We start from the raw sequence: 15170 nt of genomic DNA, 5'->3' as shown, positions 1-15170 counted from the left end.
AAAGTTTGGACCAATAATCTAGACAGCATTGCAGACTTACATTCCCTCTACTCCATGTTTTGATTGGCTGCTTGAATTAGCTTATAAAAAGAAACAGTTTTTCTGAACTCATTCAAAGTGCAGTTATTTTTCCATGACGTCAAGTGTTATGGTAAGAACACCGTTTGCTTTGGGAAATACTCTGTTGTCCTTCAACTAATCTCTGCCCACCACTTTCTATAAGAAAATCTTCTTTTTTTCCAGGAACTATTTAAAACTCAAAAATAACTTTTGACTCTGTACTACACTTATCCTCAAGGCCAAATCGTTTAGGAGCCATTAGAACCTCTCGAAATTCCTCAGAGCAAATCCCGAGATTCCTTCTCTAAAATGTTGGTTTTAAAAACACCAGGTAAGAATTTTTAAGGTCAAAAGGTAATTTTTTTTTGAAAATTAAAACAGAATCGTTGCAGAAGGACCAGCCATTTCTAGACTTTAAATAAGCTGTGTAATGTCCTGATGTTATTGAAGGACCATCATGATATATAATTGCTGCAGTTACAAAAGTCCTTCCTGATATTGACAACTGCGAAGCAACAACATTTTTAATTAAAGTTGTCAATTTTGTTCCATCAGGCCTACATCGTTGGAACATTAAAATGACATACTGGCCATATGTTCGTATAAATAATGTTGACATCATTTCAGATTTACATTGGCTACACTCCATGTTGTGATCAGCTGCTTTTACTAGCTTATTAAAGGAGACTGGTTTACTGTCTGGCAAAGTTAAATATATAAATCTTTCTGAGTCTACACTAGTAGTACTTGATACCCTACAGTTCTCGCAGTCATGCTGCCATTGATAAGAAAGCCCAAACAGGTGATCTACATCTACACCTTCAGCATGCAATACATCAAGCATATACATTACAAACTCCTGACAATCTTGCTGAATATTTTGAGAGAATTGTGTTTGACCTGAACATCTGTCTAACAGATTTCGAATTTCAGACACACTTTCTATTTTTGTTCTATCAGTGCTACATTTCTCTAACACAGAAGTTAACAAACTGCAAAATCTTTGATCAGAATTGACCACAATCTCTTCTTTTACATTTTCTAGAGAAAACAAAACATTAACCACTACATTAGCATAGCAGTTGACACCAGAACTGTTTTCAAATTGAAAACCAACAACATCTTCAACAGAATCCTTTTTGTTTCAGCTTATAATTTCAGGTTCATCGACTTTTCGTCTTTTTGCTACAACCTCCCTAGTATTGGTCACATTTCTTCGTTTCCGGCCTACCACACGTTTCTCAAACAAAGGATATTGAGGCAAATGTGGCGCATACTCTCTTCTTAACCTATTGTATTCCTTAATACAATCTAGATCCGCACAAATGTTTGTGACATCACACTCAATCAAGTACAATCCCGATAAAGTTCTAACTCGTGACAATGCCACATATGCCATACCCTCCTTGAACACAGAACTGCCAATATTCACCAATGCACTGTCTACACTTAAACCTTGCGATTTATGGATTGTCACCGCATATGCCAAGCAAACAGGAAACTGCTTACGGCGAACATATAAGTCTTTTACAAGCAAAAATCTAGCAGAACAACGACCAATTAGCTGTACTTCCTCAATGCCATCAAATTTAATTTTTACAAATTCAATTCCATCTCTATTTCTGTATTTCACAAAATCAACAACATTATCCATTGATCCATTTACCAGACCTCTTTCAACATGTAAATTCCTTCTTAAAATTATACGGCAGTTTAAGCACACATTCAGAGTCTTTTCAAAACCTGCAGTTTTAGATATAGTCTTCTCTAATGAATCCAATTTTGTTTTCAAATTCTCAGACAAAATAATTGTTGATCCCATATGCTCTACTCTGTCAATAGCTTCCAGTTTCACAATCTCTTGGTTTTCTAAATGCAACATTTTGTTGTTGAAGATGCCACATTCTGCAAGAGTTGGCATCAAACATATTCCAGATTTCTTCTCAGTAATTTTCTGAAAAATATTCTCAGGCACAACGTCTTTTTCTGGATATAAATTTAACAGTAATCGTGCATGTAAAACTTCTTTCCCATGCTCGGTCACTTTTCCAATTCTAACATCTTGTAGAATATTCTTGTAATCTTCATCCTTCGTCTGACGCATATTTTCATGCAGTTCAGCATAATTGAAGTTTAACCATATATTGACGTTGCCAATGCTCCCTAGGCACTTCCTGGTATCTTCATGCGTGAGCATTTTGAACACAGGTTGTCCTTTCACTGGTGTCAGCTGCAGAAGATCTCCGAAAACAATGATGTGTTTGCCACCAAATAACACATCATACTCTGTTTTAAGAACTTCTTGCATTCTCAAATGCACAAAGGCAAGCATGACATTAGAAACCATGCTTACTTCGTCAATGATAAGAAGTTTCATTTTCCTCAAGACTCTTGAAACTTCACAACAAGCATCTCCAGATAACTTGTGGTATTGTAATTTGTTATCATGCTCCACTGGCAGCATCAGTAGACGATGCAAAGTAATACCTTTAATATTATGTGCTGCCAGTCCAGTTGGAGCGGTTACAACACAAGACAGCGATGACTCAGTCCTTTCCTGCAAATAACATGAAATTGCTTTAATGAGGAAACTTTTTCCAGTTCCCGCTTCTCCACTCACGTACAGTCGGACAGGCTTCAACGGCGTACATGAGCACTCTTTCTTGTCATGACTTAATCCATGATCAATTTGGTTGGTAACTTCGTCATATATTTTCCTCTGCTCAACGTTGAGTTTTCTTTCCAAGTCTTCTAAGTTAACCGCATCCTCCTGAGCATGTGCCATGGCTCTTTCCACTTCATTCATGGCAGAGGCAGCTTCATTTTCGATAACAGGTCCTCCTAGTGGATCTTGACTCAATGAAACAGAACTCTGACTGTCCTGAGAACTGTCTCTGGCAATCTCGGCTGCAATTGTTGCTTCCTGCTCGATTTCCGCATTCAACATTTCTAGATATTTGGGAAAAGCAGGACATTCTATGGTCTCCTTGGCGGCACTGAAAGAGTCTTCGTAATGTGGTAAATAAATAAATAATACCTCTATTTTTGGATGAATAAATGAATAACAGATAGCTCAATAAATAAGAGTCAAGATTCGAGGTAGTAGGAGTTTTGCAGGTTTAATACAGCATAAGGACAGGAACAGGACAACCTGCATAGGAATAGGATGGCAGGGCCCAGCAGCTGCTGGGGCTGGATCTGGGATGAGCGCGCTCCCATTTAATAACAATACACGATCATATATACTAAAACAGTTGCATTACAATACATACGATAGGCGGAGCAGTGGGTGTGGTCAATAGCAGTCGCGAAAGATAAGGGTGAAAGTGGGTGTAACAGAGGCGTATACATAGACATGTGATGCAAACGTAACAGAATATGTCATGAATGGGGCGGAAACCATGGAGGGGGCTACCTGAGGAGCCGGGACCTCTAACCTGATGGTGCGCGCAAACTGGCAATGACGTATCACTAGGAGAAGCTGGGGGCTTCGAACTCTGTGCTAGGAGCAGAGACTGAAGTCTGGAGAGTCAGGGCGACATGTACCTAAGCAGTATCTAGTATCTGATGTTTAGAGAACATGTTGATATGAACTAAGAGTCAGGAGGGGAGAGGCTAACGGACTCTAAGACTGGAGCATGCATTATTCTATATGTAGTGCGTGATGAAGAATATGAAATGACCATTAAATGCAGTATTTCTCTTACATGGAGACGTAAAGGCTAGACAATGACGGAAACTATTGATGCGATTCAGTAGCTTTAGGAATGCAGAGAAGGAGGACTGAACTGATAACTGGAATCATAACATACTCTTGGCAGACTCAGAGGCAGAGCCAGGCTGAGCCGGGCACTGCGAGGCAGGAAGTAAGTGAAGGGTCGAGGATACAGGTGGGGGCTGTATCGCTCCTCAGCGAGGCTTCAGGAGACAGGAGACAGGAGCTGAACTGAATCTGGTGTCCAGGCCCTTCTGAGGCCTAGAAACGGGGACTTTACAATGGAATAACGTGCACACTGAGAAACGTGGCAACGTAACTTTACATAGGCCTGATATTCGTAGTATTCACGAGAACTGGAAACTGACATACTAGATTTAGACACAACTGTAATTGCGTATTTAATCGAACATAGGGAATACATATGCATATTAATCATGCACAGATAACTTATGATGGAGGACTCGTAGGGACACAGAACATGGCAAAATTTACTTTTCCACAGTAACAGAGGAAATCTCCAAGCAGTTCCTCTTCTGCACGCCAAGGCTTGAAAAGTTGCAAAAGTGCTAAATAGAAAAACTCCTTTTTTTCAGGAGATTCGCCACTCAATTTTCGATGGTTTACCAAGTGGCATTTTCTTTGCTTGACCAGACATCCCTCACTTCCAATTACAGCATACACTCCTTTCTCAATATCTTCTTTGATGTTCCTCTTGAATATGTAATTTTGTAGAACCTCATACAGACAAACATTCTCGAGGTGACTGCTTCGATTTTGATAATATGTATCCAACATGTTGGTCTTCAAAATATCGGTACTGTTTGGCTCCTTTTCCGCCAAATACTCAATTTCCCGCACAAGTTTCAGAACTCGATTACGCGTTGCAGCAAGACCAAGACTCGCCCAAATGATACTCCTGGATTTGGCATAGAGACTTGCTGAAGACAACCGGTCAGAACATTCGTAAGCTCCGATTTCTCGATGTGACAACATCTTCAGACTGAAACTGTACAACTTCTTACTGAGGCTCTTTTCATGGGAAATGTCCTCCCACATATCCTTCAATTCTGTCTTTTCTTTTTTGGTGATGTAAGATGTCACATACCGAGCCACAGCCATACAGTTATCAGCCACAAACTGTATATCCATGTTAGCATTCCACATGGACAAAATCACTGGGTTGTAGTCATTGATGTACTTGGACTCTTCGTTCCTCTTCAAATTGTATGTGTTTTTAGGTGATTTCTTCATCACATTATGTCGCAGCGAAGACATCAAACTGTTTACTCTTCCTTTAGAAATCACCGGTCGTGGAAAGCCGAAACGACATTTGGTGTAGAACTTGTCCTTGTTTCTGAATTTACGACGACAGTACTTTCCACAACGATGGCTTTGGAAACGTAGAACTTGTTCTCTTAGGCTTTTCTTCTCCTTTGCGTTTGGAACAGCACACGTAGAATGCTGTTGTATGAAACTCATCACTAAGTCTTCTGGATCTGTTCCAAATTTAGGTGCATCCTTGATCCACAGCAGCATATATATATGAGGAGCACCTCTTGCTTGGTACTCCTTTCTCCAGAAGAAATCCAACACCTCTCCAAGAGGTGGATTCTTCTTATTCATGATGAAAGACATCATAGCTTCAAATCTATGATTGAAGTACCTACATACATTGACTGGATCCAAAGAGCACAGTTCTCTGGGTGTCTTGAATTCGATGTTTTCAATGTTTCCATTTGCCTCTCGTAGAAATTCAAGTAAGTCTTCCCAGCCATACTCGGCACAGCTCACAGTGAGGAACCATGTGGGAGTTCCTAAGTTCCTCAGCATACATTTTAAATCACCATGACGACGGTACCAGTACTCATTAGTACCACGCTGACACGCCATGAGATTAATCAGGTGACAATCCAAAATACTGTCTTGGACATTGACTTTATCCATAAAGTCACTTGCCGAGATGTTTTGCATCTGTATACTACTTTTCAAGATGTGGTTCACTGCATATAACAGTCCAGACAGATCGCTTTCAAACAGGAGATGAAACAAATAGGGAATGCATTGTCGAAACCTAGCATCTTCTGCATACAATCGTAAAGTCCGGTATTCAGAAGCAGGAATTTGATGAGGTCGCTCATCATATCTTCCTCCTTGACCTGTTGGAAATAGCTGTGGGAAACACCGAGCTTCCAAACTTTCCTCCCAAACACTAATGGGACTCCCTTTGGCTTGTTTCATTTGAAACAACTCAATAGCATTCCCCATGACTTCCTTGGAATGCAAAGGATGAACACTATAATGTTCATATATTTCTTCACTTTTAGAGGGTTCTACTTTCTCAATTTGACCAGCACACAAATCGCTATCCTCTTCCTCACTTACTTCCTCTTCTGCAACATATACATTCTTATAGTACTTATTATTTTTTTTCAAATACAATGTTGCCTTTTTGACTTTCCTAACATCCACTAAATCTTGCCATATTTTCTTATTCTTTGTCGGAACCCCATTAACTAAGATAACCAGAGGTTCCTCTTCCACTTTTTCTACTCCAATTGTGTTAATATTTTTCTTCAAATCTAGAGGCAAATAAACAACTCTTCCCTTTAATCCTCTCTGTAAATCTGATGGAGGCAATTTCCCTGTCTTTGGCTCCATTCTTACAATAGCCTGAAAGGGATGGATACTTTGAATCAAAATAGATTCATAAGTATTTAAATCCTTCAATTCAGAAGGAATCTCAACCAATTCCAGATTATTATGAACCGCTCTAGCAGGCATCTGGTTTTGATTTAATTTGTTACAACAATAAGTACACACACGTTGATCCGATCCCAAATCAAAACAATTTTCTACCATCAAGTATGTTGCGAAATCCTTCCATTCGCTATTATTTTCCCTTTCACTTTTTGCATATAAATCCACTAACTTAGTCTGATTCTTATAATAAGTGCGTCGACAACACACACAAGTGAAATTAGGCCTCCCACTTGATTCAACCTGAAACGTGGCAATTTCCTTCTGAAAATTATCTGTACTGGAAACCTGTACACTGTCTTCCACATTACCCTCTTCTTCTGGGTCAATTTCAACATTCTCCTCTTTACTTCCAAAGTAACAAAACTCAATTTCTTCACAAATATTCTTCACATCTATTTCAGAACCATGCAAAAGAGCAGCGCATAATTGTTTAAGCATAATTGCTGGACTCTTAGCATAATACAACATTCTAACTAATTTCCTCACTTTATTATGATGCACTGCTAGCATCCTGAAATGATGAAAAACACTCTGGCATACTCTCCTGGAAAGACAAGCCAGTGAATGACCATGCAAACCTGTCACTTCTCTCACTCTGCAAGGATCTAATTCTTGCAACAACATCATTTTCTGCTTCAAACTTTTCTTATTAAATGTCCATACAAAATCACAAAGCAAATTGATGGAATCCTGTCGTACACTGCAAATACTACTACACTTCCAGGTGTACACAGGACCCTTAGGACGTCTTCCTAAAACCTCATTACCTAACACCTCTTCTGTCTCTGTTGTCACAAGTTTTTCTTTTTCAACTGGACAACCATCTTTCACCTCATAAGCTCGACCACTGATGTCAACTGCATACACCAAATCATTATCCTGGAAATAACTCTCCTCATTAAAAAATGCCTCACAACTTGAACTATGCATCCATTCTCCTGAAAAAACTTCACAAAAATTACTACGATTAACTATTCTCTTACATCTACTATTTCTTTTGAAATCATAAATTGCCTTGTTTAGCTTCCTAATTCTATTGATTATCAAAATAAATAATTTTCGTTTAATTTCAAATGCCTGATCAATAACTTTCTCAACTTTTTTTTTTCTCTTATAAAAAACCACTTTCTGTTGACCTTTCTTAATATTTTTTAACAAATTGCCAATTATCCTGTTGTGGAACATTCGTTTACGAATGTCCCTAAACTGTTGTTTCCTTCTACTATCATGCACAGAGTTATCTCTTGCTCTAGCAGTAACATTTTTGATTGGCCTTTCCTTTCCGTTTAAATTGCTTCTCTTTTTCTGGACTGAAACATTTTCTGTAGTAATACTTTTTGTTCTACAAATGTTTCTTATGAATGATTTAGTTGTCTTACCCGGTGCTTTCTTGGTGACTTGACGATTTTTTTTTGTAGAGGACTGCTGCAAACATCTGTGAACCTGCTGTCTTTGACGTTTTGTAGCCTTTCTGATTCTATCCTTACTGGCATTCTCTACTTTTGAAATGATCTGCAGTTCAATCTGTGGTAAAATATAATAAAAAATGTTATTAACCACTATTACCAAACAGTAAATCAATAACAGTCGTCAAAAACTTAACACACTACTTGTCATTTTCACTTAGAATAATTTTTAGTGCATAGGCAAATTCAGTATTCATAAATAGTACCAAAGAAATGGAATGCTTCTACATTTTACCTGTGCTGTTTTATATGTGAATCTGATCTAATTTTATGAGCATATTATACTATTTTATTAAAGACACTACACATAACCTGTTTTTGAAGTTGTGTTTAATTTTAAATGAAACGGTTTACATTTTTACTTTTTATTTCCGTTAAATTTGAAAAATAAATGTTTATAGTTCCATAGGCTCAAGCAGGTCAGCTTCCCACCCTATGTCATACAATTCTGACAAATCGGCATCCTCATCATGTTCTTCATCATCCTCAGGATTTAAATCATCAAAGGGATCTACTTCCACTGATGTTTCAATCACAAGTTCAACGATAAGATCGAGATCAACTGATTGCTCATTATCACTCATACTTGATGTTGTTGTTATCTTTAAAAAAAGAGAACAACAATGAGATGTTGCAGAGTAAGACACAAATCTCAGAGACTATAATAGTAAATTTGTTTAACAAGAGTAACATTTTGCAGCTATTATTTAGCCATGTCCAGCGATGCTGAGGAGGTGAGGCCTATGTCCAAGTTTTCAGTGAACAGGACTCATCTCTTCTTAACCTTGGATAAGCCTCACCGACTCTGTGTCCCCTGCACATACTTAAATGTAAAGGGGCAGATTTATGTTAACTGGCACATCCCCAGGGATGCACCAGTTAACGTGCACCGCTGCTCTGCCACCCATGGTGTGCCGCATTTACAATGTGGAGCACCATTGAGTAAAAACAGCACAGAAGCGTCACGCATCTGTGCCGCAAAAGCAGCACATTGCAGGAATCACGTCATAAGCATGACATGTCTACTGCAATGCACAGGAGGAAGCCACACATTGCATGGTGCATCACTCCTTAGGCTATTTCAAACAGGCATAAGGATTTGATTCAGCAATGCTATAAAGCTGACTCAGTGAAATCTTCTAAATTTCACTGTGTTAGTTTTACTGGGCTTTCATGCAAATGAATGCCCACCCTGCAACAAAACACCTATATGAAACCTGACGCAGGTTTCATGTGGCACAGGACTTTACAGCATAACACATCTGCCTAGATGCATTAAGTTGTAAATATGTCACAACATAGCAAATGTTTTGCACCGCCGCTGCATCACAAAAGTGACGCACAGCGGCACAAAAGAGGCACACACCTATCATAAATCTGTCCCTAACATTTTAAATGATTGATTCAGGATGACGATAAGGTGTAGCCTATCCAGAGGTTTGTTTGAGGTGAGGCCTACTCAGGGTTGCAGATGAAATTTAGGGTTGTTGAAGAATACAGAAGAGATAATACATGTGCAGGCCTACCAATGAAGTGAGTCATATCCACTTCACTCTTGAACAAAGGCCAGACCTCTTCTGTGTCCGTGGACAGACCTAAACCTCATCTGCACAATGTCATTCGTAAACTTAGGAAACACAGGTGATGTAATTGAAAAATGTGGAGTTTCTTTTCCTCATTTTACAATCACATCACCTGTGTTTCCTTTGCTTAGGTATCTCATAGTGCAGATGGAGTCTAGCATATCAAAGAGTACACAGAAGTTCAGCAGTGTATACAACAATTTTGACATTTACAGAAGATTCAGCTTCTTATCTTGTTGGAGATGAAGTGAGGCCTGTCTTGCAACATGGTGCATCTTTTCCATCACTGCTGCATCGGTTTCATGTGGCACAGTACTTTACAGCATAACACATCTGCCTAGATGCATCAAGTTGTAAATATGTCGCCACATAGCAAATCTTTTCCACCGCCGCTGCGTCACAAAAGTGACGCACAGAGACGCAAAAGAGGCACACACCTATCATAAATCTGTCCCTAACATTTTAAATGATTGATTCAGGATGACAATAAGCTGTGGCCTATCCAGAGGTTTGTTTAAGGTGAGGCCTACTCAGGGTTGCACATGAAATGTACGCTTGTTGAAGAGTACAGAGGAGATAATATATGTGAAGGCCTACCAATGAAGTAAGTCATATCCACTTCACTCTTGAACAAAGGCCAGACCTCTTCTGTGTCCGTGGACAGACCTAAACCTCATCTGCACAATGTCATTCGTAAACTTAGGAAACACAGGTGATGTAATTGAAAAATGTGGAGTTTCTTTTCCTCATTTCACAATCACATCACCTGTGTTTCCTTTGCTTAGGTATCTCATAGTGCAGATGGAGTCTAGCATATCAAAGTGTACACAGAGGTTCAGCAGTGTATACAACAATTTTGACATTTACAGAAGATTCAGCTTCTTATCTTGTTGGAGATGAAGTGAGGCCTGTCTTGCAACATGGTGCATCTTTTCCATCACTGCTGCATCGGTTTCATGTGGCACAGGACTTTACAGCATGACACATCTACCTAGATGCATCAAGTTGTAAATATGTCGCCACATAGCAAATCTTTTGCACCGCCGCTGCGTCACAAAAATGACGCACAGCGGCACAAAAGAGGCACACACCTATCATAAATCTGTCCCTAACATTTTAAATGATTGATTCAGGATGACGATAAGGTGTAGCCTATCCAGAGGTTTGTTTGAGGTGAGGCCTACTCAGGGTTGCAGAGGAAATTTAGGGTTGTTGAAGAATACAGAGGAGATAATACATGTGCAGGCCTACCAATGAAGTGAGTCATATCCACTTCACTCTTGAACAAAGGCCAGACCTCTTCTGTGTCCGTGGACAGACCTAAACCTCATCTGCACAATGTCATTCATAAACTTAGGAAACACAGGTGATGTAATTGAAAAATGTGGAGTTTCTTTTCCTCATTTCACAATCACATCACCTGTGTTTCCTTTGCTTAGGTATCTCATAGTGCAGATGGAGTCTAGAATATCAAAGAGTACACAGAAGTTCAGCAGTGTATACAACAATTTTGACATTTACAGAAAATTCAGCTTCTTATCTTGTTGGAGATGAAGTGAGGCCTGTCTTGCAACATGGTGCATCTTTTGCATCACTGCTGCATCGGTTTCATGTGGCACGGGACTTTACAGCATGACACATCTGCTTAGATGCATCAAGTTGTAAATATGTCGCCACATAGCAAATCTTTTCCACCGCCGCTGCGTCACAAAAGTGACGCACAGAGACGCAAAAGAGGCACACACCTATCATAAATCTGTCCCTAACATTTTAAATGATTGATTCAGGATGACGATAAGGTGTAGCCTATCCAGAGGTTTGTTTGAGATGAGGCCTACTCAGGGTTGCAGATGAAATTTAGGGTTTCTTTTCCTCATTTCACAATCACATCACCTGTGTTTCCTTTGCTTAGGTATCTCATAGTGCAGATGAAGTCTAGCATATCAAAGACTACGCAGAAGGTGAGAACTGTATGGAACATGGCTATGTAAGTCAAATAATCAAAATCTAAATTTGCCAAGCACACATGGGGGTGTATTTACAAGGACCTTCCACCACGAGGAAATGTCTTTAATTAAAATGAGAAAAATAACATCAAAGGGACTCAAATGCCTTTTAAATATACCCCAAGCAACCTATGAAACTGTAGCACTACATATCAAGAAACCTAATTGATTTCAAAAATCGTTTTTAAACACATCATCTAAATCAATTATATACCTACATTCAAGGGGAAATGACTTAAAATGGCCTAAGACACATGAAAGCGTTTTTTTAAGGCCCTTGCACCATTTTTGGGTCGTTTTTAACATGGCTATGTTAGTCAAAGAATTAAAATCTAAATTTGCCAAGCACAGATGGGGGCATATTTACAAGGACCTTGCACCACTGGGAAAGGTTTTAAAGTAAAATGGGAAAAATAACTTCAGAGAGACTCAAATGCCTTATAAATATGCCCCAAGCAACCTATGAAACTCCAGCACTACATATCCAGAAACCTAATTGATGTCCAAAAACGTTTTAAAACACATCATCTAAATCAATTATATACCTACATTCATCAGGAAGTGACTTAAAATGCCCTAAGACACATGAAAGCTTTTTTTTAAACCCTTGCTCCATTTTAGATCACTTTTAACATGGCTATGTAAGTCAAATAATCAAGATCTAAATTTGGCAAGCACAGATGGGGGCGTATTTACAAGGACCTTGCACCACAGGGAAAGGTCTTAAATTAAAATGGTAAAAATAACATCAGAGAGACTCAAAGGCCTTATAAATATGCCCCAAGCAACCTATGAAGCTCTAGCAGTACATATCAAGAAACCTAATTGTTTTCATAAATCGTTTTTAAACACATCATCTTAATCAATTATATACCTACATTCAAGGGGAAATGACTTAAAATGGCCTAAGACACATGAAAGCGTTTTTTTAAGGCCCTTGCAACATTTTTGGGTCACTTTTAACATGGCTATGTTAGTCAAAGAATTAAAATCTAAATTTGCCAAGCACAGATGGGGTCATATTTACAAGGACCTTGCACCACGGGGAAGGTCTTAAAGTAAAATGGGAAAAATAACTTCAGAGAGACTCAAATGCCTTATAAATATGCCCCAAGCAACCTATGAAACTCTAGCACTACATATCCAGAAACCTAATTGATGTCCAAAAACGTTTTAAAACACATCATCTAAATCAATTATATACCTACATTCATCAGGAAGTGACTTAAAATGCCCTAAGACACATGAAAGCGTTTTTTTTAAACCCTTGCTCCATTTTTAGATCACTTTTAACATGGCTATGTAAGTCAAATAATCAAGATCTAAATTTGCCAAGCACAGATGGGGGCGTATTTACAAGGACCTTGCACCACAGGGAAAGGTCTTAAATTAAAATGGTAATAATAACATCAGAGAGACTCAAAGGCCTTATAAATATGCCCCAAGCAACCTATGAAACTCTAGCAGTACATATCAAGAAACCTAATTGATTTCAAAAAACGTTTTTAAACACATCTTGTAAACAAATTATAATCATACATTCATGGGGAAGTGAGTTAAAATACACTAAGACACATGAAAGCATTTTTGTAAGACCCTTGCACTATTTTTGCGTCACTTTTAACATGGCTATGTAACACAAAGAAACAAAATCTATTTGTAAAACACTTGACACAAAGCAACATTTTAAATACACAACTTTCTTCATAATTTTCTCCCTAAAGCATACTATTCTCTATCTAAATTAAATGAATCTTTTCTCACCTTAGCAAATACGTTATGAGTTTTAAAACAGTCTCAGAAACACACCAATTTGTCTTTAGCAGAGCAAAAGGTATGCACTCCAGAGTCTGCAGCCATGAAAAGCACAGAAATGCTGTAATTCATCACACATATCTCTCATGTCACCCAATCAAAACTCTTCCCTCACTTTTTTTAAATCAACACCCTTCCCCCCTCTGCCCTTTCTGCCTTTTTTGCATAGCAACCACCTCCTGAAAGACCTCTGATGTTTGCAAGTTCACACCACAATGTTTCAATTGAACTCTGAACTCTCAGTGCACCTGCATATCCAGTGCAATCTTTCATAAAATGATTTTTTCTTGACCATTCAAATTACATCTTTCAAAGAACTCATCCATGCACCCTAACTTTCTGTTTTCAGCAATCAAAATCCACCAATCACTGCTACTGCTTCCTTAACACAGAAACTCCACAGTTTTTTTCATTTTAAACTCTTATTTTTTCAACTGCCATTTCATTGCCACACTTCATCTGACTGCAGCAGAACCTTCTCTCACCATGTTTTCTGTCTGGATTGTTGGACATAGTTACATCTACTGGGCTCAGAGGTATGCTGATAACAGAAATTTACCTAACCTCAATTTACAAAATGTGGAAATTAAGTGGATTGGCAACAGAGGATTAAAATGTCACCAATTGATACCATTGGTGAAAACCTTTATGCATTTGCCTAAACCTGACCTGTTAATTTTGCACTGTGGAGGTAATGACTTGGGCACTTTGACTGGTGTAGGTCTGGAAATGCTTTTAAAGGACACCTTTGAGCAATTGATGGCACTTTTTCCTCAAACTGCCTTGGTATATTCAAATATATGCCAAAGACAGAAATGGAGGTGGTCGAACCAATTGTGTCCACAAATTGAGAAATCGAGGAAGCATGTAAACAAATCTGTTTCAGCTTACATGAGAGACCATGGAATGAGCTCCATGTACAACAATAACTTGCGTTACTACATGCAAGATATCTACAGAGGAGATGGAGTTCACTTCTCAGATGAAGGGAACAGAGTTTTCATTCTGAATTTAAGACTGTGCATTGGTACCTACTTATAAGTACCTAAATGTACCATAAACCCAAAAGCTCTTCTCAGAGCTACCCTACATCTGATCACTCATAATTATTATTTTACTCTAACTTTTTTCACTAATTTTCAACAAAGTACGCTCCCCGGAGCGTTACCCGGTACGCGAACCGGAAGCTAACCGCGCGAAATTTTTGTAATTTTTTTTTTTTCGCACATATGGGCCTCCTCAGCCACCCTCAGAAAACCTAGGGGGTCAAAATACGTCTACCGTGCACCCTTCTACCCATTCTGAACATTATTTGCCCTCCATCTTGTATCTTAATTCGACCGAAACACAAAATGGTGGACTCCCGCAACGCTGCCGGTTCGCGTACCGGGGCGCTCACCGGGAAGCGCTCCATTAAAAAAGGTGGGAAAGTAATTTACAGAAGAAACCCTGGAGACACTTTCACCAAATATAGATTTGCTCATACTACATACCAATCCCTACCATTTTCACAAATTTGGTTGGAATTCCATTTAGCCATTTAGCCTATAGACCTCTCTAAATACCCTGAGGTAAATTACTTCACAAAACACATCTGAAGTGTTGGAATTGACAACCAATTAAAATGTTACTTTCATTTTCTACTTTTTTTACCTGACATTTGATTGGTTATGTACCTGAATATATATAAAAAAAGAGAGAGAAACACAGCCATTTTGACTACTACTTCCTGAACTACATAGCAAAATCATTTTCACTCACA

Source organism: Lissotriton helveticus, chromosome 4_1, assembly GCF_964261635.1.
Source record: "Lissotriton helveticus chromosome 4_1, aLisHel1.1, whole genome shotgun sequence".
Taxonomy (NCBI): Eukaryota; Metazoa; Chordata; class Amphibia; order Caudata; family Salamandridae; genus Lissotriton; species Lissotriton helveticus.
This window is presented reverse-complemented; position numbering follows the sequence as displayed.